This window comes from Manis pentadactyla, chromosome 14, assembly GCF_030020395.1.
Source record: "Manis pentadactyla isolate mManPen7 chromosome 14, mManPen7.hap1, whole genome shotgun sequence".
NCBI lineage: Eukaryota > Metazoa > Chordata > Mammalia > Pholidota > Manidae > Manis > Manis pentadactyla.
Window position 1 is genome coordinate 67,783,166 of NC_080032.1, and position 10,000 is coordinate 67,793,165.

Below are 10,000 nucleotides of genomic sequence, written 5' to 3' on the forward strand. Positions count from 1 at the left end.
ACCCATTTTACAGATGAGGAAACTGAGGCTCATAGAGGTAAAGCATCTTGCCAGTGGTCCCTATCAGTTGAGCTGAGATCCTAACCCTGGTCTTTCTGGCTTCACACTCTATCATGTTACCTCTCCTTTGAAATCCAAAGATTGTATTCAAAGGGAACTACTGGAAAGTATTTAAAAACTAAAGCTAACTGAGTCATCTAGACACCAAAAAAACTCAATTAAAGACCATATGTCACAATTTTAGGGCTAGAATTCCCTCTGTATATGAAAGAAGAAGCAGCTACATATGGTTTTATGTTCTACTCAGATTCCTAACTGAACTAGACACTTAATGGCCACGCATGTGATTGTGAAGCCATGAGCGCTGGATGGCTGAAATGTGGAGATGAAGGAAGTATGAATGGTGAAAGAGGAATTAGGCTAATTTCATAAAAGTGAGGGAAGAACTGTCTGTTTAGATATTAGGCAAACAGATCTGTGAGACACAAACAGTGGTTATGGGACAGTTAGTTCTTTGGTGACCAAAGTGGATTTTAGCCAACAAACTAATATTTATTGCACATAACATGCAGCTGTCTAGTCAACTTAAAGGGTATTAAAGAAATACTAAGAATAGTTTTTCTTTTTTAAAAAACTTGCAGTCTTTTTTGGGAAGATGAGATGTAGTCATTTGAAACAATCCAAGAATCAACAAATGCATAAATCATAAGTAAATCGCATAGTGTGGACTACAGTTGTTACTGGCATTCAGAGTTACCTAACTTAATGACAATGGAACAATTTAGAATCCAGTGAGGTTTTGGCAAGTTAAGTACAAACCAAGGAAAGGTTGGCACAAAGAGGCAGGCTAATTGAGGACAGAGAATGTCCCCTTTCTGGAACTTTCTCAGCTTCCTGGATCTGGATGTCTATTTGTTTCCCCAGATAGGGAAGTTTTCAGCCAGTTTCTCTGAACAAGCTTTCTGCCCCTCTCTCTCCTTCTGGGACTTCTGTCATGAGAGTAGTGGTCCACTTGATGGTGTCCCTTAAGTCCCTTAATCTGTCTTCGCTTTCTTTTATTCTTTTTTCTTCTCTGATTGGATGAATTCCGTTACCCTGTCTTTGAGGTTGCTGATCCATTCTCTGGCTTGCTATTGAAATGTTCTGTTCAGTTACTGTATTCTTCAGCTCTGTGATTTCTGTTTGGTACTTTCTTATATATTCTGTCTCTCTGCTGAAATTCTCACTGATTTCATGCCTTGTTCTCCTGAGCTCAGTGAGCATCTTTGTTATCTTGAACTCCTTATCAGGTAAATCACTTATCTCCATTTCATTAAGGTCTGTTTCTAGAGTTTTATCTTGTTCTTTAGTTTGGAACCTGTTCCTCTGTTTCTTCATTTTTCTTGACTCTCTGTCTTGGTTTTCGTGCGTTTGATAAAGCAGACACCTCTCTCCGTCTTGATGGAGGGGTGTCGTCTAGGACATGATCAGCTGGCTTGAGCCCTTAATTGTATCTCAAATCTTAGCGATTGTCACAGCTGCCTTCTTTGTTGTTTGTGGCTCCCTCCTCAGCAGTTGAGGGTGTGCCAAGACCTGTCAGTGTCCCAAAGGCGAGAGTCATAGTCAACACCTAGAGGAAGGTTGATTGGAAGCCAGACCCGCAGGCAGCAGCTGGGAAAGTATGTATGTAATTAGGGCCCTCCCAGTAGAAACTGGGAGATGGGCATTTTTGTTCACTCCTTCTGCACTGGAAGTGTATGTATAGCCATGGAGGGGTGTACTTCTGCACCTGTTAAGAACTATTTCTTTATTTGTTACAGTCTTGTGGGATTTGTGAATGCATGCTTGGTTGGGTTTCAGAGCCAGGCTTCCAGGGACCTGTCTCTTGGGCAGCATCTGCAGAAGCTTGGGGCCCAGATATGTATACAAGGTCTACATGGGAGATACTGGCAATTTGGAGTGGGCTGGAGGGAGAAGGCAGAGGCAAGCCCTGTTGGCTCTCAGAGATACGTGATTTGGTGGCCCACCTTTCACATGGCAGCCCTTAAAATTGGAGTGTTAGATGTGTTGTGAAGCTCCTTCTGAAGAAATACCGACAACCTGGTTTTATTGTTGAAGCAGGTAGGAGGAAGAAGGCGCAGGAAGTGCCCACCAGCTGTTTAGGGCTCCAGGAAGGATTGCAGTTAGCACCTATATAGTGTGCTAAATAGAAGCAAGTTTCTTAGGCAGCAGCTTGTAAGTGTGTAGTCAAATGCCTTCCTGGAAAAGACTGGGAAGTGGGCGTTGCCTACTCCCTCCGCTCTGAGCTCTGGGGATAGCCGCAGTGAATGTTTACATGCTTGTTAACATGCTTCGTTGTTTGCTATCATCATGCAAAGTTAATGTTTTTTATGTTACGATGTTCTCTAAGCCCCAAGTTCTAACCACTCCTTCAGGTTACTCATCACTGAGTTTCCCCCACATGTATGCAAGCTGTATGCTTTAATGAACTTCTTTTGTTTTTCTGTTGTTTAATCTATCTTTTATCTGTCTAAATTTTTTCAGAGTCCCAGCTGGAGAACCTAGGAGGGTCAAGGAAAAAGTTTTTACTTCCTCCCCTACACCTGTAGGGAAATCCTGTAAGTTGTGGTTAGAATGTTTGAATGAAGACAAAATCATGGAATTAAAGTGATGTTGGGGGTTGCTGCAGCTGGCCTCTCCAGGGGGAAGACGGATGATGCTTTTGGTACAGATGTCACACTGGCACAGAGGCAGGATCTAATTGTGACAGGAGATTTGCTTGACTTCTGCTAAACACTCTTGATAAGGAGAATCTCATACCTGAGGCTAATGTCATCTCTTAGGTCAAAAGAAGCAGTGGTGCTAAATGTTGTATACACTTGAATCCCACACTTGGCAAAGAGTAACTGGCTAAAGCAATGAGAACCCTGGGAGAAAGAATTAATGTTCATATTATTTTAGAATTTGTGATCATTAAGATAGAATTCTGGCCTGGTCAGCCACAGCCTGTTAGAGTGAAGATAGACATGCTTTCAGAGCCACAGGCTCCAAAGAGGCACAACAGTAGTATCTGTAATTTTACTGAGTCTTTACCAATGACTCACTCAGCTGTGCAATGGGTACTTTTTCTTACATGCATCTGAGAGATGAGGAAAGTGAGGCACAGGGGAGTTAAGTAAAACTGCGCAAGGTAATCCAACCATGTGTGGCACAGCTGGGATTTGAGGGCCCTGAGGCAATCCGTCTTCAGATTTCAGGAACCTAACCACTAAACTGACCATCTTCTTAATACTGTATAGATATATACCTGATTATTGAAGGTTTTCATCTTCTTAACTTTCTGTACTCAACTTTTACTGCTATTTGACCTTGTAGTAGGGAAAAACAGGGAGATTTTGAAATGCAAAAGAGATCACTGGATATCTTTTTAATGGGATACAGTGGGATGCTGGAACCTCTGGGGATAGTTTGATTTTGTAAGATATGCAAGTTTGCCTGCTTTCCATGGGGCTATTTTACAGCCCCGTAGACAGAAGTTGACTTAAAGGAAACTGATGGTAATGTAAATTGTTCCTTCCATTAAAATGGAAATGGCCCCTGTGGAATGCAGTGTTTCCTGTCCTATGGATTTTGACCTCTTTTTTCCAGTTCTGCCTCCATTGGCAATTTATTTCACCATCTATTACCTGACTACAAAGGTGTGGTAGTTTGAGCTCTCCTTTGAACTGGTTGTAATATTATACTGGTTCTATCATTAATTCATGAATTAGATAAAATGTTTGGCACATGTTCTTTTATATTATGTGAGAATTGACAAAGATTCTCTCCTTGGCCAAGCTCTAGCTAGGATCCCACTGAGCCCTTCCTTGAACAGGGCTCCACACTGGCCTATGAAGGCTTGAATGAAACACTAACATAATTTCCAACAGCACATGGCCACAGCCCTACAAAGACATTTAAAGTGCCTGCCTGAGAAAAGTCAAGGCTGACAAAAGAACTTACTGTTTGTTCCAGCCAATACCTGAACACAGGCCCCTTGTCTTCCAGTTTTTGTGGGGGATAGGAGCCTAATAATCCTAGATGGTTTTACACGGACCAACCCCGCTTCCAGCTTTTTGTAATTTATCACTCTGCTGACTCTGCTGAACCCCTGCTCACCCTCTTCTTATTCCCTCATTCTCCCTTTAAAACACTGAGGCACTCTGTACAAATCAAAGTTGCGTTCCGTTCATGCTGGACTATTTTTCCTATTGCAGTTGTATATTGCATATTAAAATCTGCCCTTACCACTTTAAGGTCTGGCTTTGTTTATCTTGATTTGACCTTTGAAACAATTATTTCCTAACATTTATTAAGCCACTTAAATTCTCTGGACCTCATGTCGCCTTCAGGCTCTTCTTTGATTGTCTAATTAATTGAGAAGTGTTTGGATAGAGATCTCAAGGTTCTGTTAGTGCTTTTTTATGTTGTTGGTGTTTTTAATGGCTTGGTTACTGACACATTTACAGATAATACAAATATAAAATAACATAGTAGTTAAGGGCTCAGACTCCACAGGCAAACATTTTGGAGTTGAATCCTGACTCCCTCTTACCTGGTGAGGTGGTGGAGGGAGTGATCTGGAGGAGGACGCAAAGGAAAGACACTTGATGTTCAGGCTAAAAGGAAGTTCTTGGATGAGCTATTTTTATAAGTACATATACAAAAGATGCCCAAAGGAGGTGTTAAAAAAGAAAATTATATTGTTATTTGTTAATATGCTAAGTAGTCTATAATCAGGGCTAGGTATAGGGACCTCAGTCTGCACTGGTGCTTTGTAGCAGGGGAGAGAGACTGGGCTTAGCTCTGAATACAGCAAGGAAAAGTGGGAATTCACAGCCAAGGAGCAGGGTTGGGGGTGGTCAGTGGATGGAAAATTGCTAAGAGGAAGCATCACTGGTAAGTGGGAATTCAGGCTAAGGTAACTTGATAGGATTCTTGCAGGAGGCAGATCAGAGTCACCAGGCTTTACCAAGGGGATTTTTGGGAAGAAGGAAGAATTTTATGAGATATCAAACGATCAGCTATCAAGAGTAGGAGATTCTGGCTAGTATTACTTAGCAGGAATCTTGCTAAAGCGGACTTTGGAGTACATGAACATCCCCGGAATGGAGCCTAGTTGGGCTTGGGAGGAGCCGGGAAAAGGTTGGTCAAGGAGAGAGTCTTTTTCAGTGGCTATGACAAAAAGCAAATGCAAAAGAGTGAAACAGGCCTGGAGTAAGTGTCAGACGGAGCTGAGGTTCTTGAAAATGTTAATGACAAGAGAAGGGATTTTTCAGATTAATTTGCAACAACAGAAGGCAGAAAGAAAACAGAACCACTGTGATTCAATTTGATGTCTCTCTTCTCTACCAAGGAAAACAGGCTTAGTTGGAAATGACGGAGAGAAATTGAAGTTTCAGATAAAGAGGAGATGGCAGAGGTCTGTTTACCAGTGCTAAATAAATCTTAGGCCTAATATAGGCAGACCTAGGGCCACTGTTGAGTGGTGTTAATGACTGGAGATGACTTGCACAGTTTTTAGGGAGTGGGCATGCCTCAGAAAACCTCACCCCAATGTTAATTCCCTGTAAAATCTACACTGGATGATTTAAGAACCATTAGAATGGTTAAGTTTCATGTGTTCACTGAGATTCAGTCTGGACAAGCTAATCCCACCTCCCGTAGATCAGGGTGGTGTCTTTGATGAAGTGCATGTTCTAAGGTTCTCATGAGATGCATGTGAGCAAGTTGGAGAATTGCTGTCTAGCTGGCCCTGTAATTGGCAAATTTTTGGATGGTTTCTCATTTATACTTGGAGTGGTGCTGATGGAATGAAGGGCTTGACCTCTCTGGATTGCTTACTTTTCCTTCTCCTTTCTTCTGTAGGTGTGTGAGCTTGGGCAAATTGTTCAACTTCCCTGGCCTTTCCATGTTACTGAAAAATGCCTCAATCTCTAAGTGTTTATGTCTACATGAGTAATTGGTTTTATATGCCTGGAGGGATATAATTTACCTCTGAGTTCTGACCTTGATTCTATTGACATTTTTTGTGATTGACTTAGTTAATGGTAAGTTTATAGATGATGCCAAGAGGTGGGAGAGGGTATGGATAAGAGTTCAGGCCCCAGAGTCAGACAATCTTAGATCTGAACCTTGGGTCTGTCACTTCCTAACTGGATCTTGGGCTGGTTTCCTAACTCCACTAGCTTTAATTTCCTACTCTCTTAAGTGAGAATAATAATAATAACAGATTTTATGTAAAGGCTAAAACACTACAAGATACTATATGAAAACAATTGGCAGGGTGTCTTGCTCAAAGTTAATGCTCCAACAACTGTTAGCTGTTAATGTTATGTTACTACTAAGCTGGGAGAGATAACATGGGATAATATATATCAAAATATTTTTAGGGTGAAACTATGAACTAAAACCTAGAATATAGTAGGGCTAATGGAAAAGCCCTACATTTAGGACCAACTAATCGACTGTACATGAACAGAATGGGTCTGCCTGGCTTAAGAGCAGCTCATGTCAAAAGCATTTTAGGAATTTTAGGTGTCTCCTTCCCAGAAAGTTGATGTTACCTTAAGCTGAGTTAATGAGAAGGCAAAAGAAGCTATAATGCCACTGCACTGGCCCTGTTGAAGCGGAACATGACTACAGAGCTGTTCAGTTCTGTCCTTGAAGAAGGAAAGCGGGAAGCCAGACGACCTGAGTTCAAATCCCAGCTCTGCCATAAGACAAGCCTGTGAACTTGGTCATGTTATTTAATCTCTCTCGGCCTCTACATTGTCATCTGTAAATGGAAATTATAAAACTTGAACCTATCTCATTGGGCTGTTATGAGGATTCAGTGGGATGCAAATAGGAATATGTAAAGTGCTTCCAAAGGTGTTTGGCTTACAGTAATGGCTGAAGATGATGATGTTGCTGGCAGTGTCATCCTCATTCTAATAGGGACATTGTTAGTGTCCCAAAATGACATAATGGCAATGGGTGCTATGTCTATGCAACAGACAGAATAGTGAACAAATTGTCCTCCCCCTGCCCCCGACCCTGCCGCCCCAGCACACACCACTGTCTTGACGTGGGCAGGCCTTTGCATGCCTGGACTATTGCCTGAGTTAGGATGCTCGGACTCACACTTTGTGAGTCTCTCTTACTAGACTTTAGAGATCATCTGGTTTCAGGCCCTCATTTAGAATATGCTCAAGGTCAAATAGGAAGTTAAGAACCAAGGTTCTCAAGCCCATGCTGTATAGTCATTCTGCTCGCTGGCTGCCTCCTTCCCCACATCTACAGGCTGAAGTCTTTCAAACTGCAACTCAGATCTCACTTCCCAGAAGCCTTTCCAGATTCCCACGATGAGTTGCTCTGCTCTTTCCTTAGAGCTATACCGTATCAATTTTTGAACATTTATTATAGTACTTACCAGTCTTCTTTGTATTAGAGTCCACTGCCTAAGCCTCGGTCTCCACCCTGTTTGCCTGAAGAGCAAGGAGAGAATTTATTCACTTTAGGATCCCACCTGGCATGTGCACTGTGTGCTTTGCATGCATTATGTGAAGGTCATCATGAAATGATTGTTGTCTTGGTTATTAAGTTTGTGTAATATGAACTACTTATTCTAGAAGAGAGAAGATTTAGGGGGAATGGAGTTGACTCTCCTGGAGAGGAAAGACCAGATTTAAACTACTTAGCTCCAGAGAGCTGGAAGAGGATCAGGGACTAGAAGTCACCAGAGGACAGATTTGGAGAAAATTCTTCACAATGATAGTCATTTAATAAGGAAATGGATGCCTCAGGAGAAGAGAGGTTCCCTCAGTGCAGGCATTTGCTTAGAGGCTGGATGACCATTGTCAGGGATGAATGTAGGATATATCCCTGAGATTCCGTGTTTACTAGCGGTGTTTTAATATTAAAGATCATGGTGCCAGTGGGTGCACATCTAGTCGTTGACCCAGCATGTGAGGCTCACCTGGTTCACCAACAGGGTTGAGATGGGCCCACACTGTCCGGGTAGACTTGGGTCTCACTGGGTTCATGCTTGGCTCTTGCCAGTTCAGTGCGCAGATGAGATGGTGCCTCACTTTCCTCGCTTTGTTTCTTGTGGTACCCTTTCCCTCACCTTCTCCCACCTGTTCATTGCTGTCCTGTGTACCCGGAAGGGCAGCTTCAAGCTGAACTTGACTACAGTGGAAACTCCTGAGTGTCTCACAGTACTTCCCCAAACCTCTTAGCTTAGCTTTAGGTTACAGTGTTAAGCAAACCTTATCAAGCACTTCTATATAGAGGCCCCAACTCTCTCTCTAGCTCTTAGCCTTGGAACTATAGTTTTTGTTTTTCTTCTTGCCATTCCATTTCATTTTCAAATTATGACTCTAGCTATTCCTTTTCTGTTTGCGTCCCAGACACTCTTATATAAGCTTTCAGCTAAAACCTTTCTGCCTTCACAGGCTCTTTACCAACAAGTAGGCTCCCCATTGGCATTGTTCTTGGGGCCCTATTTTCCAAGTTTTGGGGGCTCCTTTCCAAGACTTCTCCCCAGCTTCTTCATACCAAGGTATTGATTGTGACCGCCCACTGATTTCCCCCAGCCAATCTAGCTAGTTTTCTTTACATCACAGTTTTGCTTTCTCCCTTTGGCCCTGCGCACCTCTGCCACATGGCCTCATTCATAAGGTTCTTGCTCAGACAGGTCAGGTCAGTATCTGCCATCCATCAGCCTGATAAATGTACAGTCTCCAAAGCATCCTCCTTCGTGACATTCAATTCTAGGCAGTACCAAACATAAATGTGGGTTCTGTTTCAAATGTTCATTTGTGAGGGACTTGTCCAGGACTTACATTTTCCCCTTGCAGTGATACTCTTCATGGTGGTTAGTTTGACCAGGCCAGTGCAGGAGAGCCCATTTAAATCTTAGGATTAAGCTGAAGCCCCAGAACCATAGAACCTTTAGGAGTAATAATGGCTGTATAGAATACAATCACAGTTCAGAATGGTGTTTCTATTGGAAAATATTTTCATAGTTCCAGCTTGGAATGCTGGGATTCCTTTCATGTCTCCATCATAGTAAACATACCTCAATTATTAAAAGAGAAAGTTATTTAACAAATTCTCTTAGTTTCTTTTTTTTTTTCTGTAGATAATTATTTTTTATTTAAGGGTAGTTGACACACAGTATTACATTACATTAGTTTCAGGTGTACAACACAGTGATTCAACATTTATATACATGATAATTCTAGCTACCAGCTATCACCATACAAAGTTGTTACAATATTTTGACTATATTCCTTATTCTATACATTACATCCCGGTGTCTGATTTATTTTACAATTGGAAGTGTGTACTTTTTTGTTGTTGTTGTTGTTGTGAAGGCATCTGTCATATTTATTGATCAAATGGTTGGTAACAACAATAAAATTCTGTATAGGGGTGTCAATGCTCAATGCACAATCATTAATCCACCCCAAGCCTAATTTTCGTCAGTCTCCAATCTTCCGAGGCATAACAAACAAGTTCTTACATGGAGAACAAATTCTTACATAGTGAATAAGTTACATGGTGAGCAGTACAAGGGCAGTCATCACAGAAACTTTCGGGTTTGCTCATGCATTATGAAATATAAACAGTCAGTTCAAATATGAATACTCATTTGATTTTTATACTTGATTTATATGTGGATACCACATTTCTCTCTTTATTATTATTAATTTTAATAAAATGCTGAAGTGGTAGGTAGATACAAGATAAAGGTAGAAAACATAGTTTAGTGTTGTAAGAGAGCAAATATAGATGATCAGGTGTGTGCCTGTAGACTATGTGTTAATCCAAGCTAGACCAGGGCAATAAAACATCCACGTATGCAGAAGATTTCTCTCAGAACAGGAGGGGTGAGGTTCTAAGCCTCACCTCTGTTGATCCCCAATTTCTCACCTGATGGACCCCCTGCGACTGTGCCTGCCTTAGGTTGTGCCTCCCTTGAGGAATCTTACCC